The sequence below is a fragment of the Vicugna pacos genome, unplaced genomic scaffold (genome assembly GCF_048564905.1).
Source record: "Vicugna pacos unplaced genomic scaffold, VicPac4 scaffold_19, whole genome shotgun sequence".
NCBI classification, from domain to species: domain Eukaryota; kingdom Metazoa; phylum Chordata; class Mammalia; order Artiodactyla; family Camelidae; genus Vicugna; species Vicugna pacos.
The window spans coordinates 67,262,095-67,281,924 of record NW_027328740.1 but is presented as its reverse complement, the minus strand read 5'-3'; the positions used below and the strand labels follow the sequence as shown (position 1 = coordinate 67,281,924).

The window sequence follows — 19,830 nt, the reverse complement described above, 5'->3', positions numbered from 1 at the left end:
ACAAGCAACACTGCGCCACCTCGCGGTCACCACTCTCTCACCCTCTTCGGAGAAGACCCACACTCTGTCTGTGGAGTGTGCACCTACTTTTAAACTGAGCATCAAACCCCCACACCTCGTGAAGTTTCTCTTGCATTTCAATGTATCTCTCTGAATAAATCTACTTTTACTCAACACTGGCTTGCTCTTGAATACTTTACTGCATGAAGCCAAGGAACAAAATCTGGTGGGGCACATCCCAGGGGCTCAACCAAAGCCTGGGACACAGCCCTTCTCATGCCCAACGTTTTTTATTCTTGTATCAACAGGACTGGGCTGTGAAGGGAAGTCTGAAGCCCCAGCTAAGGAACAGAAGCAGCCTCCAGGGCTCCAATTGGCGGGCAGCCTCTCCCCCAGCAAGGGCCTTGGCGTCTGCCCGGTTCTCTGTGTTTCTCCTTTGTGCTGACTCCCCAGCCAGACAGCGTAATCCTAGGCCTGTCCCCACAAAACCCTTCTCTCCAAAATACAAGCACATCATGTCACAATCCTCTTGTTCAACCAGGAAATGTTCTGCCCACTTTTCTCCTCCCCAATAAAGTACCCAACTGTCCTCCCTCCCATCACACCACTTCTTTCTTTGTGAGAACTCTGCACTCGCCAGACTCCATCCTGAACCCAGGTGCCTTGCTGGTTGGGACCGGGATGTTTCTTTCTCACACAGCCTGCGTCCTTTCACTTTCCCCTTGTTACCTTAAAAAAGCCTTTCCTGAGTCACCCACCCCCCTGATTCTGAACTTCACAAAATGCTGAGGTTGAAGTCACTATGTCCATACCTCCCAGGTTTGGCTAGGTTTCCTTCCCAAGATCTTCATTAAGGAGCTGCATCAAGAAATTAAAAGAGGCTATTTTTACATCTGAGCGGAGGAACCTGCAAGAAATTTAAATGGCATTGAAGAGAGAGTTAACCAGGACAGAGAATTCGCAGGTCCTAGTCAAAAGTGTCATGAGGCAAAATGTTCCTCAAAGGCTCAGAGTGTCTTCTGAACACGGAGTCTGCAGGGAGGATGTGACAGGCAGTGAGTGGGGTGAGTGATAAAGGGTACACTCCCCCAGCTGGGGAAGAATAGGTTTTTTTCTAGTTTTCCAAACAATTTCTTACTACCTTTTACTCTTATTGTCACATACAATTTCCTACGAATTAAGCATATCAATGTCAGTAATTTGGGCCACTTGGGAGAAGCTACACGATGCCATTCACAGGGCTGGGGCATGACAGCCACACCAGTCTAAGTTGAAAGACAAGTGGGGGTATTTCCAAGGTAATCACTGGCATGCAGCAAACTCCCCAGCTTCAATGACCTCATCTCAAAGGTGGGGCCAATAAAACTACCAAGCAAAGTGCGTGATGATTATGGCCGACACCTTTTTGCTAGGTAAGTGCCCGTGAAAGCTGCCGCTTAATGGGGAATGAGTACGATCAATGAGGCCATGTCTACCTAGCCACACGAGCCCTGCCTTCCTGCCTTGGTGCAGCAGCAGAGCTTGTATAGCTGAGATGAACGCCCCCAGAGCAGCCCCGACGGGAAAGCTCCCAGCTCTGCACGACGAGACGTGTTCCTTTCCTTCTCAGAGCTGATCACACTTTGCTGTCATCTCTTTTTATGTTTATCCCTTTTGTAACTGCCTCTCCTTCGGAGTTTTTGATCAAGCAGCACAGGGCCAGTTGTGTCTTGTGGCCTGCCGGATATTCTGGGCAGGGAAACAGCCTACCCCACATCTGGCTCTGGTGCTGAAAAGAGAGGGCACATGGCCCAGGGGCCCATGCTGAACAGAGGCCCCTGCACCCAAAATTATGGTCTGACTTTGGGCAAATTACACAGTCTTCTTTATCATGAGATTCCTCATCTGTCCATGAAAATAACTGCCCATGGCACACAGAGTTACAAGGATTAAAGGAAATCACCAAATTTACAACCTAGCCAAGGGGCTACCAGTGCGTCCTCAACAGACAAATGCTGCCTTTACGGCTCTGACACACTCTTAGCGGGGCGGCGCCACACAGTGAACACTACTAAGTGCCAGTGTGTTAAGTGCTTCATGTGTGCTATAATACTCTTTAAAACTTACAACAATCCCAGGAAGAAACGAATATTATCATGCCCATTTCACAGATTCTCCAACAGTTTAAGAGAGTTTACATTCTAGTCCAAGGCCCTATGGTGAAAAAATGGCGATTTAAACCGGAATCTGGGCCCAGGCCTTGGCTCCATCTCTATCCCATCCACCTGACCACTTGCTTATGAATTCCACCGGTCCAATACACAAGTTTGCAGCCGGCCAGCTCTTAAACGCAATGTGTGCCACCGTTTGTCAGTGTTGGTTAATTACCATAAACAGTTCTCAGAAACCACTACAGTGAAGAAAATTGGACTTAAGGAATTCTGCACTGAGTTCTCCTGTAATGTGCAGAAACCCTTCCCTGCACCACCAAATCCAAGTGTATGTTTCCTCCATGTATATGTTTGCACACGGCTTATTAAAGTAGAAGGTACCTGCAGTAATTCCATCTCGGTTGCTTTCCAAGGTTGCAGATTATACATAATCAGTCTGTGAACGAACATAGTACAATGTGAATGAGAATACTGCAACCATGACAGTAAACAAAGAATACTGAAACCAAGTCATTAAAGGCTGCCACCACCCCCCAGCTAGGACAAGCCTGCAGCCCAGCCGCTACAGCAACTCACAATGGTGTCCTCTGAGCAGAATCAGAATAAGAAAAGACAGGCTACTTACTGGTCCTAGATAGCTAGGTGCTTGTCTAAAGATTGAATTCAGTGAGTCCAAAATATTTGCTTCCTACCATACATAGAAAAGCACTAAAGTCTTGAACTTGAGATACCTGGCTTTCTTTAGATAACAAGCAATCTTTTATTGTTCCAACAATCTGGTCTTTGTTGTAAAGCTCCTATATATCCTAGCTCCTCCGCAACCTCTTTGGAGTAGTCCCTCAGAGAGATCTGGCAGGCTGTCATCCCGGCTCGAGCCCTCCCGCCAAATAAAACATAACTCTTAACTTTTAGGCTGCACATGTATTTCACTCAACAGTTTTGGACACCTTGAAGGGACCCACGGCAGACTTCTCTCCACCTGGACTCTCCGAGTAACTGGAGCCTTGGTACCAGCAGTGGCCCTTTGTGCCATCCGCCTCCTCGGGGAGTCCAGATGAATTTGGGTGAGTCTCTCCTGGTTCTCGGATCTCACATATTGGTTGATGATCCTGAGTTTTATCTGGCGGTGTATCCAGGTACGTGGCCCTCCAGTTGAAAGAAATTGGGGTGAATTACCCACCCAGTGGAGACATACTGGGTGGGGCCTGGTTGAAAGTTAACAGGAAATACCCACCTTGAGGAGATGTCCAAAGTGGGGCTGGTGGAAATATATGAGGAAAATGCTCACCCAGGGGAGACATCCCGAGTGGGTCCAAGTTGAAAGACACTGGGTTCAGGACTGAGTGGTTAGGTAAGAGGCTGGTCTAATATTTTCATCAATTTGGTTACAACCATTGAATTTTTCAGGATAAAAGTAAAACTCTTATGAGGAACCTTTCAACTCGAGAATTCGGACCATCCTCCTGGCTCGTAACAGCTTTCTCGGGTGACAGAGAATCTTCCAGCAGTGGTAGTGACAAAGACTTCATGCCACCAAGTTGTCCCTGTGGGAAATCTTACCAACAAATTTATTCTGGGAACCCGACCTTACAATGGGGAATAGAACATTCAAAAAAAATAAAGAAAAGAAAAGGAAAGAAAAGAAAAAGAAATGACAGATTGCCTGTCTCCAACTATTACCCCAGCCAGGTTTATGTACATACAAAACTTACAACATTAATTGGGAGTAAGAAAAAAAAAACTCACTCTGAAAGTAATTGACAGGCCTGATAAAAACATTTTTTGGAATTCTGAACTTATAAAAACAAAATCCCCTTTAGGGGGAACTTGGATTTCTCTTCCTGTGTCCTTGAAATGTAAATTTTTTATCTTTCTCTGGGTGTATTAAGTGTGTGTATGTATGTATATATATATTTACTTTATTTTTTAAAGGAAACCTTGGACTCTGTCATACAAAATGTTCAACAATTGTGTACATATGGTGGCCACGCAAATAAATTGGGATTCTAAGCAATTCTTTGATTGTACCAATTTTCAGATATTTTGCCATCTTAAACTTTGCTGCATCAGCCTGGACCACAATGGCCTTTAGCTTTTGGAGAGAAAACCTTTGAATTTTATTTAGGCAACACCCCGACAATCATGTGGAAGAGCCGCTTCATCTTATTGGTTTAAAATCACTATATATATATATATAATTTATATATATATTTATATATATATAAATTGATGGCCATATGATGGATCTTTTAATTTGGAAAAACTTTTAAATTGGTGAAAGTTTTAAGAGATCTCATTATAAACAGCTGTTTTATTGGTACCTATTAAAATCAAGTTTAAATGTAGAAAAATATATCTAATGGTTAACCTAAGAACTTAGTTAAAAAAATAAAACTGTTTTGAAAAGCTACATTTGTGTTTTTCCTTCCCAATAAATGGTTCTAGAGATGCTAATAAAAACTTAGAAAAATTAATGTTAATTAAATTGAATAACTGGAAAAAAGATTGTAAAAATGTCGAAAAAAAAAACGATAAGTAGCTTATCCCAAATGGATAAATATTTTTATATGGTTATTTTGGATGAGATAAATAAAATGGACATTTTTGGATTTACATACAAGGTTTTGATACTACGCTACTTAAAGTTAAAAAAAAGGACCAAAGAAATCACCTACTCCCCCCCAGCATTAAAGTTCAAACAAGTCCGTTTTATTTACCACAGTTTAAAATATATGTATATATAGACTGAAATACTTGAACAATGATTGCGATAACAGACCAATTAATGAAATTAAAAACTGAGAAGGGCCTAAGCTCTTTGGCTGAAACTTGGGCATCCTAGAGACTGTTCTATAAAATTATATACAATGCACAAAAAAAAAAAATGCTTCTGGCACTCCTTCTAGAAATAAGAATTATTGATTAAACCTAATAAATATAAAAATTAAAGGTATAAGATTTAATAAAATTGAGATAAAAGATTGTGAAATTGGTATATTTAAATGGTCTTTATACAATCCTTTTGCTTATGTTGTGGGATAGATATGTTTCAGTGGAAAAACGCTTCCCCTTCTTGGTATTAAAAGGCTGGGCACATATCTGTCCCTCTGAAAATATTAATTGAACAAAGTAAAGGAAACCAGTAGAGTTACATGAGCAGTCCAATATAACGTAAATCTAAAAACTAATATTGAGTGGCTAATAAAAAAATATAATTAGAGTTTACCCTGGGTTTAACTTATAACTCAAGGAAAAGAGACCTTACTAAATGCCTTATGCAAGCTTTGGAAGACATGATACAGTAAACCTTAAAGTTTTAAAACATGGAATTCTTTGTTTACAGCTTTTCTCACTGACACAAAAATGTCAATTAAGGAGATAAAATTGGGTCTGTTTGACAGAGCAGTTCTCTGGGGACCTGGAAGAGAGTGTCTTTGTCTTGCACATCGGAAATATAAATACAACAAACAGTGACCTTAGACTGAGCCTAATTCCCTCAACGAAATAGAACTTAAGGCCAAGAAATTTTTGGCATTTTAGAACTCAGAACTCTGACGGGCCCTTCAGAGGTTGTGAAGAAATCTTAACTGTCTGTTTCATAAATAGTATGCCTTAGTGATTTGAGCAAGCAAATTCAGCTTACTGCAACTTTTATTATACCTATCTTATAACTAAGTTTTAAAGTGAAGCTATGAGATCTCTAGCTTTTGTCTGATTATAAGCCAGTGTACACATTATAGTGGTGAGATATTTTTACTGCTAAAAAAAAAAGTCAAAGTGAAAGAGCTCTGCTTAATTGACGTAAAAAAATAAGAACTTAAAAATTAAGTATTAAGATAAAAACTGAACAAATTGACTTTCAGCATCGCGTGAAATGGAAAATATTCAATATTAAGATAATATATGATATTGTATAGTTTAAGTATGTTCTAATTAATATAGACATCTTTAAAGTCATCAATATTAAGTATAATACCTTTACTGTACCTAGGTTTAATGAATGTCAAATAAAATCCTGTTATATCTGTTGCAGATTTTTCAAAAAAAAGACAGTATTAATGTGGTGTGGTAAAATTTTAAGTAAATTAAGTGCAAATGAGATGAGAGCTTTGGGTAAATATTTAATATATATTTTTAAAATGTATGCTTAAGATAATCTCTAAACGTTTGGTATATTTAAATTCTAGAGTTGTGCAAAATTAAGTTAAATGATGGGATTTATTAAATAGCTATGCCATTTTGAGATAAAATAAGATTGAAATATGAATTACTTAATATTTAACTTCCTCTTACAGTGAAACTAAAGTTGTTTAGAAATATTAATAAATGGTTTGTGCCACACCGAAAAAATCTCTATTATTAAGGGAATGATCTCAGTATCCAAGGAAAGTAATATAAATGTGTAATGGAAGATGTAAGAATGGAATTATATTTTGTTAATGAAAAATAGTGACTTTCTCCTGAAGCTGGTTACTTCTGAATGGAAGAGAAAATAAGGGACACACTAATATGAGTATAGAAATCTGTGGAAGGCTTGTGGAAAAGGAAACCTGAGGAAAGTGTTTTGTATGTGGTCAGAATTGGCTAAGTTTAGAATCAAATTGGGCAACGTAAGTGAATCTTAGAAGTAAGCTGGTACAAGAATAGATTTGGTTTTCTCTCTGTTAAGAGGAAAAAATTTTCTTAAAATGTTAATCCACATTCAGTAACAGATTGTAAAACTTCTTATACCACTTAGCTGATCTGTTCTGCCTTTACTTTTGATGTATTTTCTTGTTAATGAATTAGTACTACTTTACAGTGTTCTATATGTTTATCTGAGCAAGTGTTCTGAAATCTTTTAACAAGCTCTACAAATATCAAATTCTAATTAAAGTTCTTTTAATCTCCTGTTAAGTTTGGGATGCTACAGAGGGCCCCTGAAACATCCCAAAGAGAGATTTTAAACTAGTAAGATTCATTTGGCATGTTAAATAACATGGTATTTTCAAATGAATCATAAAACTTTTAAGGTTATACTGAATGAGAAAATATTATTAATATAGATATTATAGAAATTATATGGACTCCCCAAAATTCTGGTATATCTGAAATGTTACCAGTGATAATTATGGTTATAGTGAACAGGTTTCTTTATCAATTATAGTGTACCGGTGTTTAACCATGCTTTTAAAACTTTTGTCATTTAGACAGTTAATTGTTTTTTTCTGCTGGTTTTGCAAAATGCTTTCTCTTCAAGGAGATTTACTGTTTTCTAATACATTTCAAACTATAGCACTGAACTAAACTTGGTAAGAAATTTTAAAGTTCTAATGAAAACTCTCATTAAAAGAATTAGTTACATGGGACTGAGTAAACTGGTGAATATGATTATAATTTTTGATATTGTTTGAAATACTACTGGCTTTTAACCTGTTTCCCAGACATAAAGAATCTCTTCTCCTTAAGCTAGTTATGGTTCACAGCAATTTGATAAATTATACCTATGTAATCACACTTGGAACAGTTATCTTTTCTCTCTATCTGATCCCTCAAGAGACTAAAAACACTTAGGTCCCCAGTGGCTCTATCAGACAAATTAGGAAGTTCATCTCCTAATAGATATAGGACTATAAAGGTATTTTAAGGATTTTAAAGAGAAAAGAATTTACCTAAATCTGTAAGGCAGAAACCCATGAAAAGCCTTGACGTGGCTTTCTTGGCCTTAGCAAACCTTATTAACATTCTACCCTGAGACTACGTATTAAAACTTCCAACACAGCCAATTTAAAATAGCCTATATTATCAAATAATCAGACTTCACTTGTAAAGAAATTAATCTTCATTTGGTTTTATTTGAGAAAACTAAGGGTAACCTTAGAGAGAAAAAAGGATTATATTTTAGTGGATACTAATTCTAGTTTTGTTAATTGAGGTCCATATTTACTAAGACACTTCCCAGATCATTCCTTGCTGTTATGTCACATTGCTGTACAGTTTAATTGAATTATGAAAAGGATACAGTAGGTTTGTTTGTGAATCTCAGTAATCTATCCTTGGGTAAAGTTCCAATGCCCCATGACCTGCAGCCAGGGAATTATACATACTGGAAGAGGGATGATTTAAATTACTGTCTCCAACTTGAATGGAAGGGCCCTTTATCAGGCACTCTTAACTAGACCATACACACCAAAGCTGAAGGAAACATACTCTCGGATTCATTTCCTATCAGAAACAGCCCCTGCAGTGCACTGGCCAATAGAGCACTGCTCACGTTAAAGCAGTGCCCAATTGGAGAAAAAGCTACCAGGCCAGGATGAGAAGAAGACGACATCTGAACTAGACAGCTGACCGAAGGCACCAAACCAGGCCTGTATAACAATTACTTTGATAATTTCTCCAACCTTTGATTATGAACTACTCCAATTGTTAAGCTTATGATAAATTACCTGTGTCTAGTATTTCTGTGTTACCTTGGTGGGTTTCCCTACTACAAGGCTCTAACTAGATAGCCCTCAGAAACATTATTCTCAAAAGAAATTATAGTTCTGCTTAGGCCACTGTTGATCTTACAAGGTGGGAGACTTCACCTGGCCAATTAATACCTGCTGTGAGCCTGACAATAAATATGAACTTTCTCATAAGATCAAACTCAATGAGAAACACAAAATTTTAACCCAAAAATACAACTTCTCGACTATTAAATTCTTACTCGTGACTTTATTAACGTTACTAGTTGTATTATTTATATCCTATTTTATAAAATTGTTGTCTGTTACATTTCCCAATGTGTAACTAGGCCTACAAGATTGATGATTGCTAAACATCTTGAAGAAACAGATAGAATTTATAACTTTGAATAAAATAAATATAATAGTGTGATTCTAGGTATGGGAATGAGCAATGAAGGGTAAACACTTCCTGGATCATAATAGACTAGTAAGACAGGTGATCCAGAGAACTTTTAGTATCAACAAGGCCTAATAAAAAAATCTAACACCTTGAATGGCAATTCAGAAGATTCTTCACCTGAACTAGGAATGAGCCATCCTAGCACCGTGGGACAAAATTGGTCATGAAATGTCTCTCAAAATATTGGTCGAATTTAGGACCAAGGGGGAGCACTGTGAATGAAAATACTGCAACCATGTCAGTAAACAAAGAATGCTGAATCCAAGTCATCAGCGGCTGCTGCCAAACTCCAGCGAGGAGAGGGCCTGAAGCCCGGCCTCTCAGCCACTCACAGAGGTGCCCTCTGAGCGGACTCAGAGAAAGAAAGGACAGGACACTGGCCCTAGATAGCTAGGTGCCAGCCAAAGGAATTTTTTCAATGACCCAAATGTTTGCTTCCCACCATACATAGAAAAGCACTAAATACTTGGACTTGAGATATCTGGTTTTCTTTAGATAACAAGCAATTTTTTTATTGTTCCAATTACCAATTAGCTTCTATATATCCTAGCTCCTCCCCTACCTCTTGGGTGCAGTCCCTCAGAGTGATCTGAGAGGCTGTCATCCCGGCTCGAGTCCTCCAGCCAAATAAACCAAATCCCTTAACATTTAGGCTGAACGTTTATTTCAATGAAGTCCCAGAATAGACACAACTCATCAATTCTGTAATGGAACACACTGAATCAGGAACCAAAAGCGTGTTCTAGTCCCGAAAATCTACGGTTTCCTCATTCTTCCTGTCATTATACAATCCCTCCAGAACTCATTAACTTTCTGTCTACTCCTCTGGCAACCAAACTCATAGAACAGTCAACTCAGCAGAGCAACCAGCTGGGGAGAAACCCCCGCAGCAGCTCTGCAGGCTACCTGCCCTCCCGAATGCTCTGCTGACCCTTGGTGTACTCCGTGGAGACCAGGCCAACAGAGCTCTTCCCAACAGCTGCAAAGTCGCACAAGTTAAATAAATCACTTTCTTTTATACGATATTTTACGTGTATATCCATCTCTGAAAACGGCTTTGCCAGAAGCCCAAAGCTTCAACATCAATCTGCAAAGGCAAATCCGGACCCCAAGGGAAAACAAGACTTAAGACGACGCTAAGGCCTCCAAAGTCCTCTCCATGACCTAAGGCCTCCAAAGTCCTCTCAAGGACCGTCAACCAAACTGCCTGCAGGTCTGCAGCTGCAGGCGGTTACATGACTGGTTTTAAAGCACCCCCCTCCTGCCCTCGGGCGCTAAAATGTCCCTCTACACCCTCCCTTCTCAGGGTAAGAGCAGCCACTGCAGAACCTTGCAGGGCAGCACTGAGAGGACTGGACAAAGAGGATCAGAGCTAAACTAAGCCTTCTGATGACACGAGCTTGTCACTCTGTCACTTTACAGATGAAGATATACAGAGAGAGATAGGGTGATATTACTCAAAGTCACACCGCTAATAAGTGGCAAAGTCTATATCTCTGTTCTTCCCTTCGGCGTGACGCCCCAGCTGGGAAGCCCACAGGGTTTTCTCGTGTCTGCCTGAACAGTCCTTTCCTGTCACTCATAATCCAATACAGGGTCTGACTCTAGCCTGTCTTTTCAGCATCTTTTCCCTCCAGTCTCGCAGGAAAAAGGCGGTTTGGGCCACTGTATGACTTCTGGCTCCCAGAAAACTCAGTGCTCAGGCTGGTCTTGCCTGTGCATCCGGTCCCCTGCTCAGAGGCTCTTCCTCCCCTGCAGGAGGACGTTTCCACTCTCCACAGGGACACCCCCTCAGGGGAGCCCTCTTCTCGCCCTCAGCACGGCAGGTGTCCCAGGCCACATCCCGAGCTGCCCCATTAGGACTGCGGGTGCCCAGGTCTGCTAACCAGACCAGCAGCATCAGAGCCAGGGAGTATGCCCGGGCCACCCTGTAAACCTACTGCCCTCCTCACAGCCCCCAGCCAACAGGTCACCTGAAAGTCACAGCAAGTGCCCCACCCAATCCAAAGCCTCTTCATTTGCCAGCACCGCTGATGACTGGTCTCCAAACGTTGGTCAGTCTCGCACAAAACAGCACCTTCAACTGTGAAGCAGGGGGTTTTCACTTCTGCTCCCCATCCTTACTGGAAACGTCAAGGGAAACGAAGAGGCCTTTTCTCAAAACTTTTCTGATGACACCCTCCCACCCACAATACTCATATGCTCAAGAGCTTTGGGTCCACGTGATTTTGTTTCTCTGACGCTAAGTGGCTCAAAACACTGCGGGATTCTTTCTCTTTTGAGGGTATTTTTACTCAATATATCGGCTTTAACCTGTTTTTGTCTCTGTCTTCAGTATCCCTAGCAGTTGCCAAACTTCTTATTCCCTTCAGCAGCCTCCCTCCCAACATCTAGTCTAGGAAATCTGCTGTGATGAAGGGCCCGGGGGCAGTCACAGAAGATGCAACTAAGGCACAGAGAGGCTACATAATTTGCCCAAGAAGATCAGTTTCAACCCCAAACAGTGTGTGTCAAGGCCCTCTGTTAAACTCTTATGCTAAGCAAGCTAACTTTTTGTAGATTATGGTTATAAACAGATGAGGTATAAAAATACAAACAAGGACACATATCAATTCTAAGATGTTCCTTAACTCCAATATTTTGTTTCTATTTATTTCTATTAAAAAAAATTAAGAACCTCTGCAATCTGAATAGCAAAATGTTACTGGGCTTTAAATCCAGAATACAGAGGTGTTAAGTGAGTCATTACTCATATTTATTTGTATGTTCACAAGACAAAATTATTTGAAAGTCCCTCTCCACTCCCCCTACTCACTACTGGCTCTCACCTGAGCTCCCAGACCACACATTTAACAGCCTTTCAATTCACCCACAGCTGAACTCATCAGTTTTCCCCCAGAACTCCCTCTGCAGCTTTCCTCCTCAGAGCACCGCAGGAGCATCATTTACCTCATTATTTCACACAGAAACCTGGGCCTTACTCCATCCTACATTCACAGACAGCATTCATCCTTTACTTTTTACCATCTAGACGTGCCTTCAATCTGTTCGCTTTTACCCAGTGACCGTCCCACCGCTCTAGTGGAAGCCACCAACACTGCGCACCTGGACTCACGAGTCTCCCAAATGGCCCCACAGCCACTCTCCCCTACTTGAGACAAATGTGATTGTGCCACTCCCGCGCTTTTGGGACTCTTTTCAAACTCACTCTTCTTAGAAGAAACTCCAATTTTTTCACCTGCTGAAGGTCTTTGCTATAAAATTGTCAGCTCAGGGAGGGCAGGACACGCCCTCTTCCCTCGGCCCCACCCTCTGGCAGAGCATCAGCTTGGGAGGACCTGCTGAGCTACACCAGCCTTTATTCTAAACCTGGTCTTGTGTTCTTAGCAAACTGCTTTACTTATCCATACAAATCCAAGGTAGATTAGAAAGATTTTAGATGTTTAGCTAGACTATTGATTTGGGGATTTTGCACTAGCAACTTGCAATTATATGTTCTAATGATTCTGTCTTCTTAAAACCACACCCAGATTAAAGGAGTATTTGTGGAATGTCTTCGGAGTAAAAGAGACTGTACTTTTATAGAAGTTATATTTTATAACATGAACAACCCGGACAGAATCACAAATGGAACCGCCTCACAAGTGACAGAAGACAGGTGAGAGGCATAAAGCAACAGGTAGCAAAGATGTTAACAGCAAAGTTGATTCTCCAACCCCACCAAAATTTCCTGAAAGAATCATTCTGAATTTTAAAAGTAAAAGACTATCATATAGAGAAATGAAATAAATAATCCTCTTCATCAGGGTTTCAAGATCTCACTCCAGATTATTTAGCAGGCCATACTGAATCCTAGCACAGAAAAATCAGATGGACTAGTGGTGAGAAAGTTCCAGGAAAACTGCAGTAATTCCTCCACTTGTGTAAGGACATGCACTCACCTGCGAAGGTGAAAGTAGACCGCATCCTGGAGAAACACGGAAGCTTCCAGGCTCCGCTTCTTGATGCCGAGGACACGGACAGCTTGGAAGCATGCTTCTAACTCAGTCACCGGCATTCTTACACTGCAGGGGAAACGGAGGCCCCCAGTCAAGAGCAGAGATGCTCCAGTCGTGTATCACAGGCCGTGCCTCGGGGACTCAGTGCCCTGCAGCAGCCCGGCCCCAGGCGAGGACCAGCGGCGTGGCCCACCCAAGCAGAGGGGGCACTGTGCTTGAGAAAGCCCATCCCCGATGGGGGCAAGAGGGGCTGGTGGGGTTGAGTGAACCTGTAAATGCCCAAAGAAATATGCCTGCATTCATTCAAGTGATGCAAACAACAGTATCAGGCTATTTAACAAAATTTCAATTGTCAGTGGAAATTTTGCAGTTCCTTTCCGCTTGTCCTCTGCACTCTGAGACTGGCTTAGGCTCTCTTACACCTGCAGCTCTGAAGCAATGTTTGTGAAGTCATTTTACTTTGCTGCAAGTGTCCTCACTCCCCGTTTCACATTTTCTGTCCTCTCTTAACACAGTCGGATATCTTCCTGGATCCTTCCCTGAGTTCCTTGCTCCTCCTCCTCAGATCCTGGGATAAAGGACAAGTGAAGACACATGACCAGAAAGGCACTGTGGACTTCAACGAAGTCCTCAGTGACCCCCTAGGTGAGTGCTGCCCATCCCTTCCCTTCGATTCTCAAGGTTCTGCCCAGGGTGACATCCAGCCCAGAGAGGTGGCCCAGGCCAATTAAAACCTATGTGGCTTGGGCGTGGGGACAGGTACAGGAGCTGGTTCCGGAGCCAGGCCCCTCCCCACCTCTGCTCCCCTCTCTCCCGAGGCCCCGCTGCCAAGTACTCAGGATCCGTGATCTTATGTCCTACTCTTCTACTCTACTCCAAACCCTTTTCCTTTTCCTTTTTCCCCTAACTATCCCCAGCTGGAGTGATTTTTCAATCACAGTATCTGAAAATAATTCCTGCAGCCATAAAAGAGGTCTCCAGAAGACAATGCCCATATGCTGGTTCCTGAAGAGAGCCCCTGGCTAGGGGGACCCTCACCAACACTCACGGGGCATCAGACATGTTGCAAGGTCGGCCACCCCAACAAGAGTTTGCTGTCACCCCAGGGCCCGCACAGCATCCCTGCTCACAAAAATATAGTTGGCCCACTTATCGGTTATTAAGAAGCAAAAATACAAAATTGCTCATGTTTCTTACTAAAATTATCTATGAAGGTGAAAAGGGAATTGTAAAAAAAAGGAAAAATTTTGACCCTATGTTTGATCTATTCCTTTGGCTTTAAACGTGTGCCCTGTTTTCTAGGCTCAGACTTGGTAGCTCTGCACCATTTGAAAAAGAAAGTTGCCTTTAGCCTGAAATCTACAGGAAAGCCTATTCTCCCGGCCCTGATCTTTAAAAATGTTAGCTCATCTGCACTTCTGTAGAGATGGCAAGTTGCAAAATAGAGAATAACCTTTGTTTTTTTGGAGGTTTTACAGGGGCACCATGATTTGATCCACATGGACACCTGCAAGAACAGTGGATTCAGAGGACAAACAATTCATGCAGCAAGAAGTATGCAACAACCAACCACAACCCAGACCCTTTTTATTATAAAAGGAGATTGAATTCTGACTTGGGGAAGATGGTTCTCCAGGACATCAGTCTGCCGTCTTCTGGGTCTGCCAGCGTTGCAAATAAAGTCACTATTCCTTGCTCCAACACCTCATCTCCCAGTTTATTGGCCTGTCATGTGGCAAGCAGAACGAGTTTGGACTCGGTAACAAAATGACTGCATTGGAGGTAGTATTCATCCACTGTTTCCTTGTTTCCAATATGTTATATGCACATCATTTATGATCTAGTGCAAATAATTCATCAAAGACAAATACAAAAAGAAAGTATACTCACCTAGCTATCAACACTGAAGTCACAACCTGTCAATTTTATATGCTGTTTAACAACACAATGGAAAAACCTAATATAGGGAGTTAATTCCACAGAAATAAAATTATTTCTACTCCTTCAATACTTTTTCTTTTCTTTTCTATTTTATTCTGTTTTGCCTATTGAAAGGAAAATAAAAGTCAAATCATTTTATTTCACGTATTTTTGTTATAGCTATATTCTTTAAATACTACAAAGATTTAAATTGCAAAAACAAATTGTTCATATATTAGTATAAAGATATATACACAATCAATGGGGATTAGGAAAGGAATGGACATTTACTAAAAGTCCAATGCAATCCAGTCTTTTACAAACATATCCTGGAATACAAGCTCTTTGATCCAGGGGGCCCCACCCCCTTTCTCACTGCCGAGTGCCTTAGTAATCAACTACCAAGGCACCATCATACAACCACGCGATAAGTACTTTAGGTATAAATGAGAGAATTAGCTCATTCAATTCTAAAACAAAAACCCTAAAATATAGACTGAACTTATTTACAGATAAAGAAAATTGGAACCCAAAAAAGTAAAGTTACTTCCCCAAGGTCACAAAGCTAATAACTGGTAAAGACAAGATTTGAACTCATCTACCTGATTCTAAAAACTAAAGTGGAAATCCCATTCAACTGGGGAGGGTCCAGCAGCACAGACTATCACCCTATATTTGTTCAGATCTAGCCTTAGACAGCCTGAGACAGCACCCCATTCCTATGGAACTTGAGGGAAAACAATAACAATAAGGATTTTATATCCAGAAGTTTGTTAGGTCTCATTTATATAAAGTGTCAGCAGGTCAGAAGAAAAACTCTGGAAAATATGAGTGGGTCCAGAGCTTTTTGCTGATTAGAAACTCAGTCTATCAGGACAGAGTGACCTTCCCATGAGAGGCCACATGAACATAAACTAAAGGCAGCTGAGCCATGAAAACTAACAATACCCTGGAACTCAAGCAAGAAGGATCCCTGCCATCCCCCACCCAGTTGCCTCTTCACCCAGGTGGACACGATGGCAGGAGACCCAGGTTGTTGTCCAAGTTACACCATCATGGATTCTCACCCATTAAATGTTACGACTCTATGCTGTCTTAAGTCCTTTAAAACTCAAATATGATGACACCAATATCTCAGCAGAATATCTATGTCTCCACTTCCTCTCATCTAATAGGAGAATATTTCTATGGACACAAAGCAGAAATCCAATTTAAAAAACCATGCACGAAGCCAGGCGAATTTCTGCTCAAGAGACTTTGCTCTCACGCTCAGTAAATGAAAACTCAGAAAAAGTGTTCCTTCTCCCTCAGCAAATGGGAGGTAGCCTGTGTGTGTGTGCACGTGTGTGTGTGTAAATCAAATACAGTCAAGTCTGGGATGTGTAGTTTTTTTATGTCACTGTCATTTCATGGGGATGAGCCAACATTTAAAGTAATTTGAATCTGGTGTTCTGAGAGAGTCTCAGGCACTTGGTGGAGGAGGTGAAAGAGAAGAGTAAAGGAGGAAAGAGGTACATGAAGCAAAGAAGTAAGAATACTGCCAGGGAAAGGCAAGACGTTATTTTTGTTCTTCCTTGCACCACATATAAATTAGGGACTCGCTTTCCCCTGATGACTTACCGAGCACTGAGTTGCAGAAGAAGAGGCGACAACCCATTTCTCACTGAGCTTGTGACTTTACGTGGCATCTTATAGACACAAATCATTTACCCTGATCAAACACTCTAGCAGCAGGCCGTAATTCTCCTGTTTTGAGAGACAGGAGTTCAATCAGGATGTATAACTTGACAAAAGTCACAGGACCAGTAAACTTAAGAGGATGAATTCAAACTCAGATCTGAATGCAGAGTCTGACCTTCCCACTCCCAGGACTGGAAAATCCTTAACACACAGTCTCCCCAGCTCCTCTGCAGTGTTCCTGGCACCAAGCATTACCCATGGCAATGGTCACCAGTTCTCACAGACACAGCGCTTTGTGCAGCCAATGACCTTCATCTGAACTTGATCGTCTACCTGCCACGCCCACCAGGCTTCACCATACAGGCAGGAAAGCTGGCTTTCAAGTGCATCCAAAGCCATCCCTGGACTAACCTGGGCTCTTCTGTGGCTTCTCCAGCCTAAAGGTAGCCATGAAAGTGCTCACAGTTTGCACATGAGCCTGACTACCTCTCTCCATCTCTCTCCCCACCTATACTACTTAGCTATGACCATTTTGAGAATCTTGGATACAAATTTTTAAAAGCAACAAAGAAAGGACTGTGGAACAAGTACTTAATACTTACAATTTTAAATGACAAGTTACAAAGTGAGTATTTACAAACCTAATCTTCCTTTCTAAATGTCAGTTTTAAGCATTTAAAAATATAATAGCAAAAAATTATCATTTACAAAATTGACAAAAACATAAACAATAATCTGGAATAAATTCAAAAATAATGGCCATGTTCTAAATGGAGAAAATTCAGGATTCTACTGAGGGGTAAAGTAAGAGGTGTGAATGTAGACACATCAACAAATTGCATGGAGGAAGGCAGTTTTGTAAAGATGTAAGTTCTCATTAGAATAATTCAAATCTTACTAAAAATTCCCTTGAAAACGCCAATCTGATTTTTTTTTGAACTTGAACAAAATATTTTGGAATCCTTCAGGAATAATAAAGTCATAATACTAGACAAGAAAATTTAGGATGGAAGAAAATAATCAAAAAAATTCAGACTGCCAATTATTAAATAAATTTTTACAATATGTAACATATGGTGCTGGAGTAAGAAAGGCAGATTGACAGAAAGGAACCATGAGCTCAAAAAGAGACTCTAGTGTACATAAGTATTTTGTACAGGTGGGATTTCAAATCAAAGAGAAACGTATGACTTCAATAATTGTCCTGGGACAATCAGAGAAACACCTGGAAAGAATAAATCCTATTCCTGTCGTAAGGAGCAGAAGATAAATTACAGACAGTGATGTAAATATTAAAAAGTACTAATAACAGCAAATACAACACTTTGCTCTTATTAACTCAACTTACCCTTACATTAACAAGTACTATTATCATCTCCATGTTAGAGATTAAAAAAAACCTACAGAAGAAATTTATTCCATTATAAGAAAGTATTTCTAAGAATAATGTCAAAGATAAAACCCACAAGGAAGAGATTTACTATCATAAGAATATTTTGAGACACAACCAAAATATAAAACCTCCTGAACAAAATGAAAGGCAAGAAATGACAAGAAAAAGCTCTGTGATACATGTTGGTGAAGACAAGGGGTTAATGTTCATAACATACAGAGACCTGTCACAAAGCAACAAGAAGCTCCCTCACTTAAACGTGTGCAAAGGAAAAAAAGGTATCATTAATTTTAAAAAAGTCAAATGGCTAATGAGTAAAAAATGCTCAATACCTCATGGGTCATCAAATGCAAACTAAAACAATGAAAAAGCACTTTTGCTCATCATATTGGCAAATATTTTTAAAAGATATTCTAGCTAGTGTCCATCTGTGGGAAAAGAAATCATGAGCGACATTTTCAGAGGACGACATGTCAATGGATATGTAAACTCTGAAAAACGTACGTACACACTGATTCAACACCACTTCTAGGAATCGTTTCCTTTAGGAAAAAAAAATCAGTCCAAAAAGATGCACCTTTCAGGGCATTCACACATCACTGTTTACAATGGTGGGAAGAAAAACTGAAGTGAAATCATATCCAGCAATAGAGAATTGGTTACATAAGTAATTTACATCTTTTCATTCCCCAATGGAGAAGGAATTTCTAGAGTCACTTGAAAGGAATCTGTGATGAATGTAAATGTCACATCCAGGGACTAAATTTCCAGAAGTCTTACCTAAAGGAATACACATACAAGATCACAGGAATGTCTGTACAAGAAGAATGCCAGTCAAACATCCTTTCTGACAGTGGAAAATGGAGAAAACTTAAATGTCCACCATCAAGACAATGATGCGGTAAATCATGGCGACCTGCGAGCACTGAGGGAGCTGGCGTTTCACCGTGGTCCAGGGCCTTGTCCACAGCATTCTCTCACCAAAGGTGTCCGTGGACAAGAGACCACACCCGCACATCAGGAGACCCTTCCACTCTTTCTGAAAGGACCGGGTGAGTCTGGAGTGGTGGGACGTCTATGATATACCCCTGAGTGAATAAAGCGAGCAGCAGAAAAACATATAGTATGGCCTCATTTTTAAATAAAGCATATATACACACACGTATACATGGAATTCTCATATGTGTGTATATATGTATGTCATAGCATAAAGGTCATGATATATATATACCAAATTTTCAACAGCTTTTACTCTCAGGAAATAAGGGGAAGGGAGTTAGGGGCCTTCATGTACCACCACAGTTCTCTTTTCTGTATTTAAGTTAAGTATACTTGGAATTTAAAAGTTTATTTAAGTCTGAAGTAAAATGGACGATGCCTCCACAAGACAGAATGCTATACTGGTCATTAAAAATCATGCCAGGGGAGATAGAATATTGTAGAAAAACATACAAAAAGCCAAATGGAAAATGGAGGTGTCCACACAGTAAACAGGCACAGAGTGCTCTCTGGTTTTTTATGACAGAGGTGATACACACTGAAGAAAAGAACAGAAAATAGATGTTAACGTGTTAATTATTATCTTTGAATAGCGGGACCAGGAGAGCAACTTTGCCCCCTTTTTCAGACTTATTATTTTAAATGCACATTCTTTTCCATCTGAAAAAAGCATTTTCAGTTGTGTAGTACCACGCATTGGAGAATAATACATGAATACTTAGAGAAACAAGTAAGTAGGAGACAAGACAGCAGCGTCACACAATGTAGGACGGGCGATCCTGATTAACACCACGCAGTT

The 19,830-nt window shown here is 40.6% G+C and overlaps 1 long non-coding RNA gene across 2 annotated transcripts; it reads right to left on the bottom strand.

Moving 5' to 3' along the window:
• Positions 1–13,519: 13,519 nt before the first annotated feature.
• LOC140693192 (uncharacterized) lies at positions 13,520–16,709 on the bottom strand. Of its 2 annotated transcripts, XR_012068908.1 has the most exons (4): positions 16,580–16,709; positions 14,655–14,764; positions 14,493–14,546; positions 13,520–13,607 (listed from the first exon to the last, which is right to left on the bottom strand). It is a non-coding gene; the product is annotated as an uncharacterized lncRNA (long non-coding RNA). The 2 variants fall into 2 exon arrangements; XR_012068907.1 differs by lacking the exon at positions 16,580–16,709 and having other exon boundaries at positions 14,655–14,838.
• Between the last annotated feature and the right edge of the window lie 3,121 nt (positions 16,710–19,830).